This window comes from Schistocerca nitens, chromosome 3 (assembly GCF_023898315.1).
Source record: "Schistocerca nitens isolate TAMUIC-IGC-003100 chromosome 3, iqSchNite1.1, whole genome shotgun sequence".
Classification (NCBI taxonomy): Eukaryota; Metazoa; Arthropoda; class Insecta; order Orthoptera; family Acrididae; genus Schistocerca; species Schistocerca nitens.
Genome location: NC_064616.1, coordinates 745,844,875 through 745,868,209, shown reverse-complemented (window position 1 = coordinate 745,868,209; position 23,335 = coordinate 745,844,875).

The window sequence follows — 23,335 nt, the reverse complement described above, 5'->3', positions numbered from 1 at the left end:
AGAGTTTGTAAGTGAATTCATTGAAATATATAGAAACCACCCATGTTTGTGGAAGATTAAAAGTAAAGAATATAGTGACCGAGACAAAAAGAAAGCAGCATACAATGCTCTAATTGAAAAATTGCGGGCAGTTGAGCCTCGGCAAACAGAGAAACGGTAATAAAAAAAATTCGTTGTGAACTGGCGAAATTATTTGCAGATGGATGTCGAAACTTATAATTATCTCTTAAAGCTTGTAACCCCTCATATTATGAGAAAAAATTACTTGTATGAGAAGGGCAATTTCTACGCATAAACGGCTGGCGTAACATTGAGATTCCTAGCAACAGGAGGGAGCTACAAGGATTTGGAATTTTCAACTGCAATATCGAAACAAGCGTTGAGTGAAATAATACCCAACACATGTGAAGCTATTTATGCTGTCCTGAAGGATGAGTTCATGAAGGCAAGTCAAGTAAATTAAGTCTGTCAGCGAACTGTTTACCGAAAAGAGTTATCCAAAGTTCAGAAATCTAGAAGATCTGGTGTAGGAGTAGATCAAGTATGCCAGCCAACGTTATGGTATTTTGATCTGCTTGGCTTTCTTAGTGATCAAGAAACGCCAAGACCATGCAGGAGTACAATTGAAGATGAAATTGGAGTGTCAATGTGCCAGGAAATGAAACACGAGGTAATGTAAAACAAAACAGATTCGCCGTAAATGTACGTGAGAAAACTGCTAATCTACACCATTTTGACCGCCTTCTCTGTTTCCTGCGGTTGGTCTGAATGTTTTTTGCAACACAAGTTGCGAACACAGACCACAACAGAACTTCCTCCATTTCTATATTTCAAAATAACTGAATTAAGTTTTTGACGTTTACGGGGAGCGTAGTCGCTTGCCACTGATATTTCTTTTGTACACCGACAGATGGCGGGCGAGTAGTAGATTGGGGTTTGTGTCGTGTGAACACACCACATTTGCAGCGATCTTTTGCATGTACAGACATCTGTGCCAATGTCTGCGCAGACAGATCGTTGCGTGTGGACCGGGCTATACGACTCAGATTCTATAGACTTTACTGTGTCGTAACATACATGTTACATCATTGATTTAGTGTACGGGAGACTTTTCGGCTTAAAATTATTATAGATTATGCGTGAAGTACAATATTTATTATCAAATAACAACAAAACCTGATTTTTTTCTGCTCAATTGATCAGATCATCATTTCTGTACAACAGATTTTCATACTCTTTGTTTCGAAATATAACAATCTGCGAACTGTTCAATATACTTACTAAATATTCAGGGGGCGCACTTAAATGTAATAGAAACGTTCGCAAGAGCGACTCGGGTGGCTTAGTGATTAGCACACTAAATGACTAGAAGTAAAATAAAATAACAGTACCACTATAAATCAATTTGCAAGTGAACAAAATGTAACAAAATAGATATTTGACAAAAAATTTGCGTATCAGAAATCAGCCACAGTGAAATGAAAAGAAAAAGATTCTCGATAACTATATAGAAAACGTACGCAAGAAACTTGAAGGTATTTCCACCTGTAAAAATGTATTGGCAATTTGTAAATAAAAGTCTATTACGTTGCCAAAAAGAATCCCATTCGCGAGGAGGTCAGCTCAAATCCGAGTCCGGCCTGCCAGCTTCTGGTGTTCCACCTCTAATAACCTCGTTGTCGACGGGATGTTAAACTCTAATCTTGCTTTGTTCCTTTCCCTCGATGGTAGGCTCCAGTTGTTTTTTAACTGATCAACCAGTAACACTTCCCCGCCTCCTGCTTTTAGTCTTCTCTTAGTTCTGTGCCGAGGTTTTAAACAGGTTTCAGTACAAATTCCATGTTTACATATTGAATGACAGTGTAATTTTGAGGGCGAATGTTAAGTGAAACGGGAAAGAGCGACAGACTGGAGCTGAGCTTTTTTTTATGCACTTCCTATCAGACTCTGTTGAGTGCCCTAGATCCACGAACACACCCTTACCCCAAAACGTAACCATCTGGTAATTCATACTTCAAGATCATTCATGTTGTCCATGGTAGTCTAATGGACAGTGTCACCACCTCTAGATTGTGGGGCCCTAGGTTGAATTCTTCGGTTGGCAATGGGGTGTTTTTGCTGTTCTAATCGTTTTAACTGACACTCAATACAAAGACGCGCAAGTCGCCGAAGTGACATCAACGTACAAACATATCGCAGTTTCACCATCTCGTAGACTCTCGTATGGAGGACATAGTACTAAGTATCCCTGGAGTAGAGAAGCAAGTGAAGGAGCTGAAAGCAAATAAGTCACCAGGTCCTGATGGGATCCCAGATCGGTTTTACAAAGAGTACTATGCAGCACTGGCACTAATTAAGCTTAAATTTATCATGAATCTCTCGTCCAGCGCAAAGTCTCAAGCGACTGGAAAAAAGTGCAGATGACTCCTGTATGTAAGAAGGGTAAAAAAATGAATCAGCATAATTACAGAGCAATATCCTTAGCATCGCTTTGCTTCAGAATTCTCGAATATATTCTCAGAACATATACAATAAATTTCTTTGAGACCGAAACGCTCTTGTTCACGAATCAGCACGGTTTTAGAAAGCATCGCTTCTACGAAACTCAGATTGCCCTTTTCTCTCATGATATCCTGTGAACTATAGATCAAGGGCAACAGATGGATTCATATTCGTAGATTCCCGTAAATTATTTGACACAGTGCCACACTGCCGACGATTAACGAAGGTACAAGCATAGGGAACATGTTCCCAGATATGCAAGTGACTCAAAGGCTTCTTAAGCACCAGAACCTAGTATGTTATCCTCGATGGCGAGTGTTCATCAGAGACAAGGGTATTGTCAGGAGCGCCCCAGAGAAGTGTGATAGGACCTCTGTTATTTTCTATATACAAATTCTATTTACATACATATACATATGTATGTAAATGTAGCTGTAGAAATAGACTGCCCAAAAAAGTTAAAGGGCCACTTTTTTGAAACCTTGTCATTTTCGCCAATTGCAACGCAAAAGTTCGAAATTTGGCTCAAACATGCCTACAACTTTCCTCTGTGATGGTGTAAAAGTATGGCACCCTGGGATTGCGCCCTGAGATGTCGCCCTCGAGCTTGGCGACGCTTTAAACAGCAAGGTTGTTGACTTTGCAACAAAAAAAGAAAAAGAAGGCCAGAGTTCATGTGAGGTATAAGCTGGGCCAATGATGTCATATTGGCAACAAATTTCATTATACTTCTGCCCAACGCTACTGTGGATGTGTCACACTATAGGGAGATAGTCACGCATCCCCTTACCTACATCTCTTGACACCTACGCGACTGGGGTCAGAACAGTGACGACCAGTGTTGAAGTCAAGCAGTTTCCTTATGGGTGGCCGCCGAAAATATTTCGGTTACACTGCTATTCAGAATCGATTCGAAAAGGCCTCAGGATGTGTCATAAACGGAGAGAATAAAACCACCCCTTCTCCTGTAACCTTTATTTCCACACATTTCTGCTGCTACAGTCGCAGGTTCGAATCCTGCCTCAGGCATGGATGTGTGTAATGTCCTTAGGTTAGTTAGATTTAAGTAGCTCTAAGTCTAGGGGATTGATCAACTCAGAGATTAAGTACCATAGTGCTTAGAGTGCTTAGAGCCATTTGTGCAACAGGAAGATGTCCTTGGAAATCTTTGATACTGCTGACACCTCCCAGACGGTTCCAGTTTTCTCTAATGACATTACGAGACTGGAACCCCAAAGAACGTGATCTCACCTCTTTGGAGTGAAGCGTGACCAATTTTTTTTCTCTGGTATAGAGAATGGAACCACTGGGGACCATTCAAAACCATTCGACGAAATTTACACATGATCCAAAGTAGAAAAGGGTGTTTATGCTTTATCATCCCACCTTTTCCACTCACTCCTGTAACGTGTGCACAGGGGGATGCGACATTGACACATGCATGAATAAAATGACAAAGGGTTCCTTTCAGCTCCTCCTCCCCCCCTCCCCCCCTCCTCTCAATTTGGCAACACCCTCAGTGCCATTTGCATACTTTTGTTGTGCACTTTAAAAAGAGACTCCGACTCACCCAGCCCTACCCACTGGTGGGATAGGCGACCTCTTTGTTACCCCTCAGATTTTGCATGCAGGCAGGGAATGTTAGTGTCGGGAGGGTTGCCTGTCTGCAGGGTGCTAGGGATCAATGGATGGATGTCTCAATACAGAGATATTTTTAAAATGCACAGTAAAAGTGTGCAGCTGACACTGAGGGTGTTGCTGAACAGGAGAGTCTCAGAGAAACCCTTTGCCATTTTATTCACATGTGTATCAATGTCGTACCTCCCTGTGCACATGCTACAGAATGGCGCGAAAAAAGAGGGATGAAAAAGCATAAGCATCCTTTTCTACTTTGGATCACATCCAGACTTCATTGAATATTTTTGAACCGTCCCTAGTGGTTCCACACAGAGGTGAGATCACATTCAATGGAGCTACTGCCCTATGCTGTTGTTATAGAAGCATTGAATTATCCGGGTGGGGGGGAGTGTCTATGTGGTTTCAAAGGTGGTCGAAAACGTCGTCGTGTTGCACATGAGACTGCGAACTGTGGTTTTCTACCACAAAACATCTGAAAATGAACGCCCTAAGGGAAAGAGTGGTTTCATTCATGCCCTTTATGACCCATCGGGAGGCTTTTTCTGTCGATTATGAGCAGCAGTAGCTCTGAAATATTTTCCTCGGCCACCCATTAGAGAACTACTTGATTTCAACACTGGGTGTCATAGTTCTGACTCCCATCACAGAAGTGTCAAGTACAAGAGTGAAATGTGGGTAAAGAGAGGTCTGATGATCTTTTCATACAGTGACACGTCCACGGTGCCACTGGACAGATTATTGGTGAAATCTGGTGCCAGTGTGACATCATTAGCTTACCTTACACCTCACATGAACTTCTGAGTTCCGGCCTTACGTTTTGCACATGTCGTCACCTCGCTAAAGCATTACCGAGCCCGAGGGTTACGTCTCAGGGCGCCATGCCTTTGCACCTCTACAGAGTAAGGTTGTAGGCGCATTGGACCTAAATTTCGAACTTCTGTGTCATAATGGGAGAAAATGACAGAGTTTCAAAAAAGTGGTATTTTGAATTTGTTGTTCAATGTAAAAAGGCTTACACCGAAGGGTCCAACAACCCTAAACGGTATCTATTGGTCAGTAATGCCATATGATCATTTCTCTTTCAATCAAACATGTTTCCAAGAGAATCCCCAACTTATGACAGTTGCAGACATCACATTTCACATCACATGCTTGTTGGGCCATACAGCAAGCAAATCAGACATTCGAACAATCCATATCACTTCCTTATGTTGATAGATCAAAATCTGTACATCAAAGTATTTACTTCTATAGTTCATAAATGCAATTTATGACATTGCCATTTACATTGCAAATTTTCCACATGCTTTGACTGCATTATGTATAAGACAGTGACCAATACACGCTAACATATTTTGCTTCATTCAAAAGAATACCTGATGAGAAATGATTCCTCTTGCCTATATCTCAAAAGACTCTTCAATGAGGCAAATACATTTAATTTATAACATCAGAAAATACTGAGCAACATACCAACTTGAGGTTAAGAGATGATTTTGAAATGCTCTCAAGTGTCAATAAATATCAAGTAACAGCGCAAATCGTGATTAAAGGACATACAATAGCATGTGGCTACAACATATGTAATCCTCTCTCATCAAATAAGCTTATATGAGAATTTGTGTAAATTTTAAAGAAGCATATCCTCAAAAATTTTCCTATGAAAAGATGCAAATCATTGAAATTAAAATTATTAAGACTGAAAAGCAAAACATGAAGGTTTGCTGCATTAGTTCAAGAAATCTAATGTGTATTTCACAAGTTAAGATGGAGATCCATAGCTATTATTGTCCAATTAGTCACATTCCACCTCATAGCCAATAGAAAGAAGTTTTCACTCTTGAAAAAAGTAATTAGAGAGAAGCTCAACCTGAGATACTGAATGATACAACAGTCATTTACTTGGAAGCGTTATTAAATCTGAATATGAAAGACTTACTGGTGAAAAGTTTAGTAGTTTACTACTGAAACAGAAAAGAAGTAAACGTCCTGGAAATAGTCCTGACACATTAGAACAACAACACAGGTCAAATGATCTAATAACGTAAAGAATAAGATCCCAATGTATTGAAATTGTGGAGTGAATGAATTTTATATAATATTCCCTATGGAGTTAAATCAGGGGCACAGAGACAAATTACTCCAAAAATTGCTATTAGACAGAAGATAAGTAAGAAATAAAAACCAACAGTTTTCAAACAACTGCTACCAAATTTGAAAATAAATACAAAAATCGGAAACTATCTGATATATCACAATAAGAGATATTAAACAAAAAATTGCATCATATCAATGATAAATATTTGAAAAATCGAGGAATAGTAAATCATTTAGTAGTATTTAAGCCTCCAAAATTAATTTATTCTTCTGAATGTCAGCCACTTGTATGATGGAGATGTTCTAGTGTTTCTGCAAAATTTGCTGTGTTCTCCTAAGTCAGCGAATTCTATGCTAGCTGCAATACAGAATTCTGGCTCTGACCATAGAACTTCAGAGTGTCATCATACTGTCTTTAGCCAAGAAGTTTGCATTGATCTGTGCGTGATAAGGGATAACACACTTATTTTTTGTTATTAATCTTGTGGGATTTACTATAACAATGTCTGTAACAGGGAACAGTCATATTATCAGCACGATACTGCAATACATTATAAGAAGATGTCCACATAACCAGAGTTATTCTGCCCTTCAGATAAGCTACTAATGTTACAAGTTCTCTTATGATTTTAGTCTTCCAAAATGATAACAGAAATTTAATGTTCCAGAAATATTTCATATACTTTGTATCTAACTTGGACATATCCTGCAAGAAATTGATGAGCATGTGCAATATTACACTCAAAAACCATTGTCTAGTACCTTGTTCAAATATGACAACCAAAATCAAAAACTTCTATACTATGTGGATGTAGAACACCAGTTGCCTGTGTGTGCTGGTAGAAGACCATTGTACTTTGTGTGTTACCTAACAAGCACATCGTCAGCACGAAAAGTCACCAGTATGCTAAAGAAAAAAATTCCAAATTTGTGCCAGAATGTGTATATTACATTGGATGATCCAGATTTCTGGAGCAGAACAAAATCAATTGCCTCAGAACGAGTCCAAATATGAATACATTTCTGTATCATGTCAAAACCTTAGAGTGATTCAGACATTGACAGGCTGATCATAAAACTGGTTCTGTTTTATCTCAATTATAGCCTACAGTTCGTTGTGGGACTGCTATGAGATGTAATAGAAATCAATAAATTAAGTACTGTACAAACGAAAACCCTGAGAGCAAATAATTAACAAAAATCAAGCCATGCAAACAATGCAGACATGTCATCAACAAGGATGACATAGTTTTCTCAGACAGTCCATTACTTATGAAAAAATTACTAATGAACAAAGTAAAAACTATGTATAAATTAATATTAATCTGGTACAAGGGCATCTGCTTCTAAATCTAAGGACCCGTACATTTTTATATTCTTAGTATCTGAAGTGATGTATAGTCCACCAAAATTTATGTTGTTACTCAGTTCCACAACGAGACATGCGGTACTGCAAATATGGCACTGTATTTCTGTCAACAGAGAACTATATGTCATGTTTTAAGGAAGATTATCTTCCTTTGTAGATACTACATTTGGTTTGTTTTGATAAGAGATGTATGCTTACAAACTGACAAATAAAAAAGTAACAGATGAAAAGGGTGGCAGATAAACAGTTCTTTAGTTATGAAACACTCCATTTCTAAATTGAAATTCTAATTACACACATTTCATCTATGAATGCTTTAATTCTAATCTGTTCGACACTTGTAATTCCAGCTTTGCATGATTGTTATTCATCTTAACACAAGGTATATGGGCATATGTATGGCGAGTGTATAGAGGATCAACCATCAGTCACATGAGGTGTTAGCATGTTGAGTTTTGGAGCACATGTAAAAAGCCTTAAACCATGAACAAACGTTTTGGTCCATCTAATAATAGCAAGAATAAAGTGCAGTTTGTAGGAAAAAATGTGAGTCTGTTCGCAAAATAATTGTTTGGGATTTTTCCTATTATACCACATGTATTGGTTCATGGGAACAGCCAGCCCCTGGCAATAGTCGTTTCCATAGATGTAAAGAAGTCATGTGCAAAATTTTGTCATCTGTACTTCATGAATGCCATAGGAATCAAATGTGTAGGAAATTTCATGAAAACGTATTCTATAGGTAGTATATACGAGAAAAAAAGACATATTAATTACAGTAAGGGATTCAGGTAACATTTAACTTCAGGAAGCTGTAACAATTGTTAGTCCTAAAGTGTCAAGTGCATTGTTATCTGCACAGCATGTACCTAAGAGTGATATCGACAATGTTCACCTGTAAAAAACTTCTTTCCTTGAAGAGATGGGCGTGCTATTCTTTCCATACAGGCACCCTGCTGTTACATTACATGTGTACCTACCATTTCATCATGTGCTGTGTCTCAGAATCCTATTTTACCTACTGCAAGAGCATTTTTGTCGTAGTAAATTCAGTATCAACGAATATTTTCAAACATAAAACGTTTAACTGCATTATTTTCATTCGCTGTTTTGCCTCATCTAATGGTGAACTGGCACTGCAAGATTAGATTAGATTAGATTAATACTAGTTCCATGGATCATGAATACGATATTTCGTAATGATGTGGAACGAGTCGAATTTTCCAATACATGACATAATTAGGTTAATTTAACAACATACTTAAGTTAATATAACAACATTTTTTGTGTTTTTTGTTTTTCTTAATTTTTTATTTTTATTTTTTTCATATTTTTGTTTTGTTTTTTTTTCTTTTTTTTCTTACTTTATATCTAAAAATTCCTCTATGGAGTAGAAGGAGTTGTCATTCAGAAATTCTTTTAATTTCTTCTTAAATACTTTTTGGTTATCTGTCAGACTTTTGATACTATTTGGTAAGTGACCAAAGACTTTAGTGCCAGTATAATTTACCCCTTTCTGTGCCAAAGTTAGATTTAATCTTGAATAGTGAAGATCATCCTTTCTCCTAGTATTGTAGTTATGCACACTGCTATTACTTTTGAATTGGGTTTGGTTGTTAACAACAAATTTCATAAGAGTGTATATATACTGAGAAGCTACTGTGAATATCCCTAGATCCTTAAATAAATGTCTGCAGGATGATCTTGGGTGGACTCCAGCTATTATTCTGATTACACGCTTTTGTGCAATAAATACTTTATTCCTCAGTGATGAATTACCCCAAAATATGATGCCATATGAAAGCAATGAGTGAAAATAGGCGTAGTAAGCTAATTTACTAAGACGTTTATCACCAAAATTTGCAATGACCCTTATTGCATAAGTAGCTGAATTCAAACGTTTCAGCAGATCATCAATGTGTTTCTTCCAATTTAATCTCTCATCAATGGACACACCTAAAAATTTGGAGTATTCTACCTTAGCTATATGCTTCTGATTAAGGTCTATATTTATTAATGGTGTCATACCATTCACTGTACGGAACTGTATGTACTGTGTCTTATCAAAATTCAGTGAGAGTCCGTTTACAAGGAACCACTTAGTAATTTTCTGAAAGACAGTATTGACAATTTCATCAGTTAATTCTTGTTTGTCAAGTGTGATTACTATACTTGTATCATCAGCAAAGAGAACTAACTTTGCCTCTTCATGAATATAGAATGGCAAGTCAATAATATATAATAAGAACAACAAAGGACCCAAGACTGACCCTTGTGGAACCCCATTCTTGATAGTTCCCCAGTTTGAGGAATGTGCTGATCTTTGCATGTTATGAGAACTACTTATTTCAACTTTCTGCACTCTTCCAGTTAGGTACAAATTAAACCATTTGTGCACTGTCCCACTCATGCCACAATACTTGAGCTTGTCTAGCAGAATTTCATGATTTACAAAATCAAAAGCCTTTGAGAGATCACAAAAAATCCCAATGGGTGGTGTTCAGTTATTCAGATCATTCAAAATTTGACTGGTGAAAGCATATATGGCATTTCCTGTTGAAAAACCTTTCTGGAAACCAAACTGACATTTTGTTAGTACTTCATTTTTACAGATATGTGAAGCTACTCTTGAATACATTACTTTCTCAAAAATTTTGGATAAAGCTGTTAGAAGGCAGATTGGACGGTAATTGTTGACATCAGATCTATCCCCCTTTTTATGCAAAGGTATAACAATAGCATATTTCAGTCTATCAGGGAAAATGCCCTGTTCCAGAGAGCTATTACACAGGTGGCTGAGAATCTTACTTATCTGTTGAGAACAAGCTTTTAGTATTTTGCTGGAAATGCCATCAATTCCATGTGAGTTTTTGCTTTTAAGCAAGTTTATTATTTTCCTAATTTCAGAGGGAGAAGTGGGTGAGATTTCAATTGTATCAAATTGTATAGGTATGGCATCTTCCATTAACAGCCTAGTATCTTCTAATGAACACCTGGATCCTACTATATCCACAACATTTAGAAAATGATTATTAAAAATATTTTCAACTTCTGACTTTTTGTTCATAAAGTTTTTATTCAATTTGATGGTAATACTGTCTTCCTCTGCTCTTGGTTGAGATGTTTCTCTTTTAATAATATTTCAAATTGTTTTAATTTTGTTATCAGAGTTGCTGATTTCAGACATGATACACATACTCCTGGATTTTTTAATAACATTTCTTAATATAACACAGTAGTTTTTATAATGTTTGATAGTTTCTGGGTCACTACTCTTTCCTGCTGTCAGATACATTTCCCTTTTCCGGTTACAAGATATTTTTATACCCTTAGTAAGCCATGGTTTGTTACAAGGTTTCTTATGAGTATATTTAACTATTTTCTTGGGGAAGCAGTTTTCAAATGCATTTACAAAAATGTCATGAAATAAATTATATTTTAAATTGGCATCAGGTTCACGGTACACCTCATCCCAGTCTAACTGGTGTAGGCTTTCCCTGAAATTTGCAATTGTTAAATCGTTGACTGAGCGTACTACTTTGGAGGACTGTTTAGTATTGCTGAATGGAGCTATGTCATATATTGTAACTAGCTGTGCACCATGATCAGAAAGACCATTCTCAACAGGCTGAGCATTTATCTGGTTAAACTTATCTTGGTCTATAAAGAAGTTATCTATCAGTGAGCTGCTATCCTTTACCACCCGGGTAGGAAAATCAATAACGGGTGACAAATTGAAAGAACCGAGTAATACTTCAAGGTCATTTTTCCTATTACCCTCTTTCAGAGAATCTACATTGAAGTCCCCACAAATAATAATTTGCTTCCCCCTGTCTGACAGATAGCACAACAAGGAGTCCAATTTTTTCAGAAATAGATGAAAATTTCCTGATGGGGACCTATATACAGTTACAATTATAAATGTGTCTTTATTTAATTTAAGCTCACAGGCACATGCTTCTATATGTTTCTCTACACAAAACTTTTTTGTTTCTATACTTTTTGCACAACAGCTGAACTGTTAAGTTTCATCTCATATAAAATGTGCTAAATCTCCTCCACATAGCAACAACTGTGCTGTCAGATCTCTTTGACATTGCAAATGCATGAACTATTAAGACTTTCTCTCCAACAGCTGAACTGTTAAGTCTCATGGGATATATGTATAATGAAAGAAACACATTGCAACTTGCAAAAATATTATTTATTACTACATTGTCGAGTCACATTAAAGTGACCACCGCCTATGTTCGATGTCAACGTTTAATAACTGCTCACAGACAGCAGGTGGCAGCACTAGCAATTTAAAGTAAATAAAGCATGTCACAGGGACGCAGAAAACAGTACAATCATTGCCATAATCCTGAAGCAGAGCGACTTATCTGACATCTAAAACGGCATGATCATTGAGTTTTGGGCAAAGGATGGAACCATTTCTGAAATGGCCAAGTTTGTAAACTGTTAACATGCTGCTGTGGTTAATGTATACCATGCATGGCAAATGATGCTAAGGTGACTGTGGTGCACCATGAGCCATAGATGATCGGGGCGAGCGCCAGCTGCGGAGATGTGTACAGGAGAACAGACATGTAACTATTAAGCAATTGACTGCCCATATGAATCAACAGTGTCTCCTCAATGAACGATCAGTGCATGGGCCTCTGCAACAGATGCCTGGTTCATGCACCCATGCAGACTGCTGTTCATCAGCGATGAAGGCTGCCATTTGAACAAGACCTCTTCAAATGAATCACATTTTATGCTGTATCAGACAGACAGCTGTCAGCGTGCATAGCATGAAACGTCTGAAAGCTATGCAACAATCGTCAGCTGGAGGAGGGGGCGTTATGGTCTGGGAAATGTTTTTATGGCATTTCCAGGGTGATATCGTCATTCTGAAAGGTACAATGGATCAATACAAGCATGCATCTACCCTTGAGGACCATGTACACCCTTACATGCAGTCTTTTTTTCCTTGTCAAAATGACATCTACCAGCAGAACAATACAACGTCTCATGGAGTTTGCAGTGTACATGCATGGTTCCAAGAACACAACGATGAGCTTACTGCAGTGCGCTGGCCACCAAACTCCCCAGATTTAAAACCAATAGAGATTCGGTGGGACCATGCATCCTCAACCAAGAAACTTAGTGCATATTGCCACGACACCGGAGTCAGTACTTTCCAGAACCTTATTGACTCTCTTCCTGCACATCTCACACAGGTCCCCGCTGCAAAAGGTGGTTCCTCAGGCTTTTCACAGGTGGTCACATTAGTGTGACTGGACAGTGTATACTGATTGTCTCTCCTATGGGTTGTCAGGCATATTTTCTCTGGTATTTCGGTAGATATCTACAATATAAATTTTGCAACGAGTAGCTGGAGTCTGTCTAAACAAATCCTGCTCATCACGTCTCACATACGACGACTAGCGTCGATGGAAAGCGTCGGATTGTTCCTTGTTACAAACAAAATGACTTTTAAAGTGAAATTTTAAGTTCCAATTCGACAGCGCGGTCCCAAATTAGTCTACAGAGTTAGGAACTTTATAGGTACGTATTCACGGAACAGTAAACACGGAGAACTGGGCAGCCTTTCTGCGTGTAGGTACCAGACAGCGCAGGCCAGGGCGGTGCCGCCGCTACTGGAGTACTGGTTGTACTTCGTGTTTTACTGTGCTTATTAATACACACCGCTAAACGAATATTACACTAGACTAATTTGAAACCGTTCTGTCGAATGAGCACAGAAAGTTCCAATTTAAAAATCACTTTGATTGTAACATGAAACGAACCAACGCTCTCCACGTATATGTATGAGTGCAGAAAAGTATACGATATGCTACTAAACGAATGTGCAAGGGCTTGTCAGCTACCTGTTAGTATGCTTATTAGTAAGTGCAAGACTATAGCTGTAACATTCGATATGTGCATAATAAGAAACAAACATATTTAAATGTGACGCACATATCACCATCATGTAAGAAATTTAAATAACAGCTGTAGCATGCAAGCATAATGTTATCCGCAATATGTCTTACCTACTTATTGTACTTTTGGTATTATATTACAGAATCTGATAATGGCCTAAGGCCGAAACTGAACAGTAATGTAATTTTTATGCATAATGCATTAAAGGAATAAAACTAACGGCCAACAGCGATGAAAATGGTTCTATCGGTTAGACGTTTTTACAGTTTTTCGAGTTACTGGGAACGCCATCCGACGACTGAGGCATTTCCTCTGTCATTTAACGAACTCTTGTCGTGACATTATCTGAACTTCGGCAAGAACACGCTCGTAGCCCTATTTCCCTGCGTTTATAACAGTGGGATTAGTGGCACTGGTACATAATGTGGACCATGCTTCCACACCTATTACATTTTACCTCTGAAGAGAACACACTTCGGTCATTTCGTTCTGAGGTCAAAGTGTCAATTTCCTCAAGCTGCATCGCAATATTAACAACAGAGGCCGAATTACTTGAGTTTTACATTCTAACCTTTTTCGATGTGTCACCTTGACGTCCTTGCATGAACACTTGTAATACCTCGCTTTCTGCCTCCTGTAGAATAACTCTGTTTCTGCATGCTACATCAGTTCCTAAGTTTGCACGTTTGTTTTTCTATTCCTGTCTGAAAATGATTTTGATGACTTATTGCACTTTTGCGACGGACCATTAAGCTATTCCCTAAGAAACCTCCTAGTGTTCTGTTTGTAGTAGCGTCGATGAAGCCTGTTGAAAAGTCTGCACTTTAAATCCCCTATGGCACATGACATACTTTCACGTATCACCAACTAACCGTAACTCAGCCATATGCAAGCATGTTTCACTCATCCAGTGACCTAATTTAGCGAGACCCTTAAAATCAATATAGAAACATCCACAGGAGTCACTGGACTAGCTGCTAAATGATCCACAGAATGGATAGGTACATTCAACAAGGTTTTTGCATCCACTGACTCAGACTGTACTTGCTCACTACTGGCTTGTAATGAGTCAATTTGTTTCTGTAACTTTTTAGCCATACAGATACTTGCCCCTTCAAAAGCTCAGTTGCTTTGTGCATCATTACTGTACATGTTTCCAGCATTTGTGTAACCTCCATTTGAGAAATAGACGAATTATGAGGGACTGCTGCTGCAAGTATCCAGGTAGACACAAGAAAACTAATCGTTACCCTTTATCATAACCCAGTGAGCTTTAGTACACTGCTGCTTTTCACGGTCAAACCTTCTACAAGTATCACACATAACAAGCATTGCCTTCATCCATGGACAATGCATGCCAAGATAAATTACAATATTGGAAGCTAACAGACCATAAGTACCAATTCCTAGAGCTCCTTTCAACCTGTAACAGGTCAGAAATGAATGTTCCTCTTAATATTCATAGCTGAAACACACAAAATAAACGCCAACCAAATATACACTCAACAACCCGTAGTGCTAGATTGCAAAGTGAGGCTGCACTTACAATGGTGGAGCCAGGTACACCTCCAATCTCCAATGTCAGAAGCCTTCTCAGAGCAACATTTTTGACATCAAATGGAGCGCTCTTGAGGTTTGACTCTAAGGTGAGTGGTGAATCAAGGTAAATTCAAGGTCAGCTTTACATAAGGAGGTCGACAGAGCACCACCCAGGGACTCTCGGTATGTTGACTCATAGGGTAGATGACTGCCTGACGCCCAATGGAATTATTAACACGGAATTACAACGTTAAACAGTTACTGTCCACCAAATACAATATTTGACATATCGACATTCAGACAGCCATCTCTGTTAGGAGCACTAGCCCTAAGTACCCACCACACATGTGTTGACTGGGTGTGGCCCACAGCCAAAGCAGCAGCGGCAGAGTCGATAGCATCAGCACCATTGCCGTCATGAGGCCAGTTCCTCTTGGAGTTAGCATGCATCACCATCCATGCTGCCAAACAGGGCCAACAGCCTCTTGTAGAAGATGACCAGGTCACCTATCACCCTGTCATAGATTACAAACTGGGAAAATATCTACCAGCTCTACTCAGAGTATATGAAGTCATGCAGAGAAATGCTGTTGGCTCCCGAGAAGAGAGAGACTGGCAGCATCAAAGACTGCCACAGGAACGGATGTGAACAGCAGGAGCGGCATGCCCACACAATGACAAATGATGATATGCTTCCAGGCTCTGCTATTTAATACTCCAGAAGGAAAGCTGGATTCTGATGACCACAGTCCCCCATCAGTCTTCATTCGGCAGTCGGCACTGTACTGCACAGGAACTAAATACTTCCCTTTGAAGGCGACTAAATGAGCAGAGGGTCGAACCATATAAATCTCACCTCTCAATAAGCGACCCACATAGGCCTCACCTCTCAACAAGATGAATAGAACTCCACCAGAACAGGCCTCATATCCTCTGCTATGGTGAGGCAACAGTGATGTCATTCGCCCTGCGTTTCTTATTTGTTCAGCTATCTTGGTCACTTGAATATATCACAACGTCACCTTTCAGATGCTCTTAAGCCTTCTTCTGAGACTTTGCACAGCCATCATTATGATATCACTACGTCTTCAAGGGACCCTCTGCTGCCTTGCTGGCTCAAGTGCTCAGCTCATTCAGGAAGTCACAATAGTTTCCGTGTTCGCTGTTGCACAATTGGTGGTTCTTTCTTGCTGACATTCTGCCTACCTATTGACAAATTCTGCACTGCCTCTAGCATTGCATCATAGATCTTTGATATTTTTCCTGCTGCACCAAATATACTACTCTGCTGAGCAACAGAGCTAAAAAGTCTTTGGTGACAGCACTGGACACTTGTGAAAACTACAGTGTTACGCTATTAATAGATTCCGTATCAACAGAATTGGAATGCGAGAGTGACACAGGATTGTACTGGCCAATCATGCTGGGTTTGTGGTCTGGCAGAAAGCTCTCATGTAACCCTACTGCATGCAGACATTCAGTGAAGTTTGCTCTAATATAATGGTGTAGTGGGCTATTTGTTACAGTTTTTGGTAAAACATGGAAGATTTTGTTAAAATTTCACTGTAACATGGGGCAGTTTGTTTCCATTTCGCCATTACAGTGGGCAATTTATTATTATTTCACTGTAGCATGGAACAGTTTGTCAGAATTTGACTGTAACTTTGCTACAATTTATACTTAACAGGGGAATTGTGTTACAGTTTCACTGTAACAGTAGGTGTATGGGGTGAAATGTCATTTTACTTCCACTTACCAATGCACGAATTGTTCACTTTCCTGTCATATTTCCACTTAATATAAAAGTTTCCAAATCAAAATTCGAAAGCAGAGTAACCTCCCCACAGATGTGAATAGCTGAGCTCAACTGTTGTCAGAAATTTTTCACTACAGACAAAGATGAAGCTTCCAGTCATCTCTGAATGGATAAATATACAATCCTGGAAATTGAAATAAGAACACCGTGAATTCATTGTCCCAGGAAGGGGAAACTTTATTGACACATTCCTGGGGTCAGATACATCACATGATCACACTGACAGAACCACAGGCACATAGACACAGGCAACAGAGCATGCACAATGTCGGCACTAGTACAGTGTATATCCACCTTTCGCAGCAATGCAGGCTGCTATTCTCCCATGGAGACGATCGTACAGATGCTGGATGTAGTCCTGTGGAACGGCTTGCCATGCCATTTCCACCTGGCGCCTCAGTTGGACCAGCGTTCGTGCTGGACGTGCAGACCGCGTGAGACGACGCTTCATCCAGTCCCAAACATGCTCAATGGGGGACAGATCCGGAGATCTTGCTGGCCAGGGTAGTTGACTTACACCTTCTAGAGCACGTTGGGTGGCACGGGATACATGCGGACGTGCATTGTCCTGTTGGAACAGCAAGTTCCCTTGCCGGTCTAGGAATGGTAGAACGATGGGTTCGATGACGGTTTGGATGTACCGTGCACTATTCAGTGTCCCCTCGACGATCACCAGTGGTGTATGGCCAGTGTAGGAGATCGCTCCCCACACCATGATGCCGGGTGTTGGCCCTGTGTGCCTCGGTCGTATGCAGTCCTGATTGTGGCGCTCACCTGCACGGCGCCAAACACGCATACGGCCATCATTGGCACCAAGGCAGAAGCGACTCTCATCGCTGAAGACGACACGTCTCCATTCGTCCCTCCATTCACGCCTGTCGCGACACCACTGGAGGCGGGCTGCACGATGTTGGGGCGTGAGCGGAAGACGGCCTAACGGTGTGCGGGACCGTAGCCCAGCTTCATGGAGACGGTTGCGAATGATCCTCGCCGATACCCCAGGAGCAACAGTGTCCCTAATTTGCTGGGAAGTGGCGGTGCGGTCCCCTACTGCACTGCGTAGGATCCTATGGGCTTGGCGTGCATCCGTGCGTCGCTGCGGTCCGGTCCCAGGTCGACGGGCACGTGCACCTTCCGCCGACCACTGGCGACAACATCGATGTACTGTGGAGACCTCACGCCCCACGTGTTGAGCAATTCGGCGGTGCGTCCACCCGGCCTCCCGCATGCCCACTATACGCCCTCGCTCAAAGTCCGTCAACTGCACATACGGTTCACGTCCACGCTGTCGCGGCATGCTACCAGTGTTAAAGACTGCGATGGAGCTCCGTATGCCACGGCAAACTGGCTGACACTGACGGCGGCGGTGCACAAATGCTGCGCAGCTAGCGCCATTCGACGGCCAACACCGCGGTTCCTGGTGTGTCCGCTGTGCCGTGCGTGTGATCATTGCTTGTACAGCCCCCTCGCAGTGTCCGGAGCAAGTATGGTGGGTCTGACACACCGGTGTCAATGTGTTCTTTTCTCCATTTCCAGGAGTGTAGGTTGTATATTGTTTTCAAGTGCTTATTATAGCATTATTCCTGCAAAATAGCGGCAAGTTCAGCTAATGATGATGGCAGGGCAGTGGGTAGCAATTAGACAACCTTCTCTCCAGAGTAGACTACAAACGACCAATAACGTTGAGATCTGGTGACTGTGTTGGCGTGGGGAGATTTACAATTTATCCTTGTGTTTACAAAAGCAGTTGTGGGTGATGCAAGCCATGTGAATACGAACCCTGTCGTCTTGGAACACAGCACAGCCGTTGATGAACAAAGACTGTACCACGGGATGGACCTGATCAGCCAAAATGGTCAGATAATTCTTGGCAGTAATACGACCTTACAGGGTACCCATGGGGCCATGGAATACCACAACATGTGTGCCCAAATAATTACTACACCCTGTGGCGAGTAATGATGTTACAGCGAAATAACAACATTTAAAGCAACTTTGTCGTAATGATATACTTTATTCACTTTGTGATCTCAAAACTTAACAAGACAGAGCAAAGCTAGACATCAAGTCAGTTCAAAGATCATCATATAGAGAGATCACACAGATCTATGTATCGAACTGCCACAGAGCCTCCCCCCCTCCCCCCTGGGAGTGCGGAGCATGGTGCAGGAACAAAACAAGAAGGGAATTGCATCAGGGAGCAGGGAGGCGATCAGGGAAGACACAACATAATCTTTCATCCACATCAGTTGGTGTAGAGGACGACCGGCGCGGGAGAGCGGGATCTGAATAGCAGGGAAAAGGGGGGGGGGGGTCACTATGGATGGTCACATAGATTGACAATTGACAGTATGTAATCCATGTCAATAAAAGCTCAAAGGCAGCTGCTGAAAAAATCTTTGGGTAAGTGAATAGCTAGGATGATTGTGAGGTTAACATCCTTAAATTTAAATCCATGAGAAAGTGCACATAAAACAAACAAATAGTCAATATGACAATGCACTGAAATGTCGTCCACTGGGAATGGCGACACACTGACAGTAAATGCAGTCATAGGTGAGCACAGTGTTGGCGGTGACGAGAAAGGTACAGGAAGTTTTCCACACATATCACTATCACTGGGGGAGACACAATCACTAACACTGGCTTAACAAGATGTCAAGGAGGGTAGGAGGGAAGTGCCTGCTGAACACTCATTGGAAACCAGTTCACTTGTTATGTTGACAGTTGGAGCAAGCTCCAAGGCCTTGTTATTGGAAACGTGTTCAGTGAGGACCCATGACGGTTTAACTGTATGTAGAAAGACTGTTTGTCGTATGCCATTTAGCAGGATGGTCATAATGTTTGCAGCACGGTCGAGGACCCGGTGAGGTCCTCAATAGGGTGGAGTAAGCGCCAGGAGAACACTGTCATCTCACAACATAATAAAGTCAAAGTCTGCAAGTTTGTTGTGTAAAAACACTGGTGGGCGAGTATGTGCTCACAGTTGTGGTATGCGCTTATATGAGATATGACAGCAAACTTGCTCGAATAAGGAGAGTAGTCTCTCTTCATGAAGGGAAGTAGTCTCGTTGACAAACTCTGTTGGGAGTACCAGGGATACGCCATGAAGGGTCTCTGCGAGAGAGGCCTTTAAATCGTCTTCATATGCCATGAAAATGCCTAGCAGTACCCACAGAAGTGCATCCAACGAAGAGTCGGAGTGGCACATTAATGCTGCCTTTAGTGTGCAGTGCCTGCGCTCCACTAACCCGTTACTTTGGGAGTGGTAGGCTGTTGTATGGAAACGCTTGTCGCTGCATAGGACACACAATCATTTGAAGAGTAGAGATTCGAGATGCCTGCCGTGATCTGTGGTGATGGATGCAGGGCAGCCAAAACGGGAGAGCCATCAGGCAATGAACGCATGAGCCACAGTATCCGCCGAAATATCGTTCAAAGGAACCGCCTCTACCTACTGTGTCACACAATCAATGACTGACAAAATGTAACAGCGGCTGTTAGAAGGGGGTATGGGGACAACAGAGTCCATATGAACGTGTTTGATGCGTCCCTTCGGTATTCCGAAGTGTCCCAGAGAGGGATGTGCATGTCGACGAACTTCGGAACATTAGAAAGATACACAGGCTTGTGTTCACTCACGACAGTATTTCTTGATGTGTGGCCAAACGAAACGTTCAGTTACTAGGTGTACTGTTGCTCTGATGCTTGGGTGAGCTAGACCGTGGAGCGAAGAGAAAATGGCCTATCGAAGGGGAAGGGGTACGAGTGGTCATGGTATGTTAGTCGAAGTATCACAAAGAATCGGTTGCGAGACGCTAGGGAAAGGGCGTGGTTGAATGCTGAGAGAGGTGGAGTTGTTAGTAGCTAGTGACTGTACCTCCGGATCAGTAGTTTGCAGTCGCGTGAACTCCGGGGGATCAAACAGGCTCATAGTAGTATTAATGCATGACATGTATTCTGTTGTGACGTTGTCCATGCCTCTGAAGAAATGTATGTATTATGTTGTATATTGGCTGTCGAAATCAATATGCCTGAAGCGATGTGGAGGGAGATCACTTGCAGGGTTATGCAGTGCGTCAACCATGGGATGGAGATCCATGTAAATGGTGACACCACGTGCCTCAATATCCTCTCAGAAATAGCGTATGGCCTGATAAATGTCAAATAGCTCCCTGTCAAATGCCAACGATTTATGTTAGAGGCGGATAGTTTTTTGAAAAGAAACATAGGGGTTGAAAGTATCTGTGAATGTGTTGCTGCAGCATGGCGCCGATCTCGGTGTCACTGGCCTCTGCAGTAATTGAGATAGGCGCATCAGCGCTGGGATGGGCTGGTGTAACTGCATTAACTAGGGCCGTTTTTAGGTCACTGAAGGTGTGAGTCATGTCCTAGAGGAGACGGCAGGGAGACAGCATGAGGAATATGGCGCCTGAAAAAAATGATCATGCCCAAGAAGTCTGTAATTGAGCGACACATTCAAATGTGGGGCGTATGCCTTCAGAGTTCACTGTGTGGCCCAGTAACGTAACTTCTGGCTGATGCAGCTGGGATTTGTCTTCATTTATCTCCACGCCGTTATCTGAGAGCACGCGGAGTACTTGAGAAAGATGTCGCTCATGTTCACTAGCAGAGGCAGAGAGAATTAAATTCGTATCAAGGTAAGCATAACAAAATGGGAACTGGAGAAATAATGAGACTGCAAAATGTTGCCATGTCTGAGCTGCACTTTTAAGTCCGTAAGGCATATAGCAATATTTGAACAAGCCAGACGGGGCTATAACGGCTGTCTTAGGAATGTCGTCTTTGTGAATTGGAATACTATTCCTTATGACAGTTAATGACGCTAAAATGCGGAGCACCATGTAATTGCAGCGCAAAACCTTGAATGTGTGGGATGGGGTAGTTGTCTAAAATGGTGTGGGCATTGAATCTATGGTAGTCTCCACAAAGTCTGAAGGCTGAGTCCTTTTGGGGGACGAGATGAATAGGTGATGATCAATTACTGTCAGAAGGACATACGATTCCAAGTTGTAAAAGTTCCTGAATGCATTCTTTTCTGGTGCGAAGTTTCTTAGCCAGTAGACGGCGTGCTTTTGCATTGACAGGGGGTCGTTCATGTAGTATGTAGCCTATGACGCGTTCATAATATCTTTAATGGAGAACCTCACTAGGCCTACACGAGCAGAAGGCACTCTGGAGCAGGGAACAACGTCACAAGCAGCACTGTGAAACTGGGAATTGACCTGTAGAATAGGTGGTGAAGGTGGTGAAGATTCTCTGCCAACAGATACTGTGTTGGCAGCTGCAGGTGTGGAGTCTGGGCCAGCTGTTGTAAGTGGTATCAGCGTGGCAAGAGGGGTATGGTCTGCATCGGTGGTAGGTGAGGTGGCGTGAGGGTGTACAGGCTTGACGTGAGCATGTGGGACAGTGTCGATTGTAGCAGCTGTGTAGCTCATTAGTTTGACAGCTGTAGTGCAAGTGTAGTCTGCCGATGTGAGAGAGGTTGGTTGCTCACTGTGCGAGCAAGAAGACAGTTCATATTGAATATTGTCCATAGAGAGCAAGACTAGTACAGTAGCAGACGTTGTAGCGGTAAGGGCTGCGATGGTCGTTCGCTCACATACCAGGTCTGTGGAAGTGTTGTTGATCAGTGCCTGCAGTGATACGTTGACTGCATGTAGGACTGGAATGTCATGTCGTTGGCTGAGTAACTTGGACTGTGAATCCACCAGGTCCGACGTGAGGCATGTGAGCTCAGCCAAATGGCCTGAAGGGGCAGCCTTTGTTGCTTGTGAATGTGTGGGTGTTGCGAAGAAGGAGCCCTCAATGAGTACGTCAGAAGAGTGATGGAGCAGCGTTCTCGACGATAAATCTAGAGAGAGGCCATAGTGACATAGAAAATCAATGTCCAACACTGGCTCATCAATGTCAGCCACATTGAATGTCCATTCAAAACAAAATTTCGGTTTAAGTTTGAGGCGAAGGTGTGTGGAGCTGTAGATGGTGACCAACAAATTGTTTGCTGCTCGCAGTGCCATGACAGAAGGTGTTGATGGCGAAGTTGACAATGCTGGAGGTATGACGCTGGTATCTGCGCCGGTGTCGACCAGGAAAAACTTGTCACTGATGAGCTCATGTGCGTACAGTCTGCCCTGTCGTAGTTGTTTATTGTGTGAAGGTTGGTGTTGCTGCAGGCGCCCTGAAGAATACGCACAAGATGATGCGCCTAACTCATCCCGCAACGGAGGTTTGCATGCAGGGCGGATGGCGGGCGACACTTCTGAGCTGCATCTCCATGACGGGTGTGTACCAACACAGCGTATACAGGGTGGTCCATTGATCGTGACCGGGCCAAATACAGTATCTCACGAAATAAGCGTCAAACGAAAAAACTACAAAGAACGAAACTTGTCTATCTTTAAGGGGGAAACCAGATGGCG